Below are 1,639 nucleotides of genomic sequence, written 5' to 3' on the forward strand. Positions count from 1 at the left end.
ACATCTTGCTAAGCAGCCCCACTAGCAGCTGCCAGCCTTAGTTTGTACCTTAGCCTCTCCCAGGCAACTCCAACCCAGCACGGGTAGAAGACAACTACGGATCACTTTGTGGCCCCTCCCAGGAGGCCCTAGGGTCAACATGCCATGTGGCCACTTCAGACTCAACCAGAGCACCACACAGCCACCTCTCCAAATGACACACCCAAAGGACAGGCTGGGCAGGCACTAGAGCCCTGCTAAAGTGGACCCTGCAAATCAGCTTCTCCACTGTAGTCACAGCCAGTAATCACAATCAATCAATCTGGAGGTCAGTCTCTCCCACTGATGTGCAAACAGCAACCAAGACTCAACTACAATAGGAAAGCACACACAACCCACAAAAGGGACACACACCTGGAACACCCTGCCCAGGTGACCAGTGTGAATGTACCAGTGCACCCCATAGGACATCTACATAAAGCTACTCTACTAAGACCAAGAAACATAGAAGCTCTATCTAACACATAGAAACAAACAGAGGGAGGCAACCAAAATGGGAAGACAGAATCATGTCCCAAATGAAAGAATAGAACAAAGCTCAATAAAAGAACTAAACAAAATGGAGACAATCTATTTGCAGAGTTCAAAACACTAGTTATAAGGATGCTCAGTGAATTTAGGGGAAGAGTAGATTATCTCAGTGAGAACTTTATCAAAGAGATAGAAAAATAAAAATGGAGATAGAAAACATAAAACAGAACCAGTGAGAAATAAAGAATTAAATAACAAATAAAGATTACATAAGAGGGAATCAACAGTAGAATAGATGAAGTAGAGAATTGAATCAGCAATTTAGAAGATAAGGTAGCAGAAAACACACAATCAGAACAGCAACAAGAAAAAAGAATCCAAAAAATGAGAATAGTTTAAAGGGCCTCTGGGACAACATTGAGGGTACTAATATTCACGTTACAGGGTAGCAGAGGAAGAGAGAGAGCAAGGAATTGAAAACCTATTTCAAGAAATAATGACAGAAAACTTCTCTAACCTGGTGAAGGAAATAGTCATACAAGCCCAGAAAGTGCAGAGCTTCTAACAAGATGAGTCCAGAGAGGCCCACACCAAGATACATCATCATTAAAATGCCAAAGTTTAAAGACAGAGAATCCTAAAAGCAGCAAGAGAGAAGCAATTAGTTACCTACAAGGGAGCTCCCATAAGACTGTCAGCTGATTTCTCAACAGAAACTTTGCAGTCCAGAAGGGAAAAAATATTCGAGGTATGAAAAGTAAGGCCCTACAACCAAAATTGCCCAACAAAGCTATCATTTAGAATTGAAGAACAGATAAAGAGCTTCTCAGACAAGAAAAAGCTAAAAGAATTTATCACCACCAAACCAGTATTACAAGAAATGTTAAAGGGACTTCATTAAGAAGAAGAAAAATAAAAAAAAAAAATATGAATAAGAAAATGGCAATAATTACACATCTAGGAATAATTGATTTAAGTGTAAATGGATTAAATGATCCAATCAAAAGACATAGGGTGGCTGAATGGATAAGAAAATAAAACCCTTACATATGGTGCCTACAAGAGACTTCAGATTGAAAGACACACACAGACTGAAAGTAAAGGAATGGAAAAAGATATTTTATAAAAA

The sequence above is a fragment of the Pteropus alecto genome, unplaced genomic scaffold, assembly GCF_000325575.1.
Source record: "Pteropus alecto unplaced genomic scaffold, ASM32557v1 scaffold78, whole genome shotgun sequence".
Classification (NCBI taxonomy): Eukaryota; Metazoa; Chordata; class Mammalia; order Chiroptera; family Pteropodidae; genus Pteropus; species Pteropus alecto.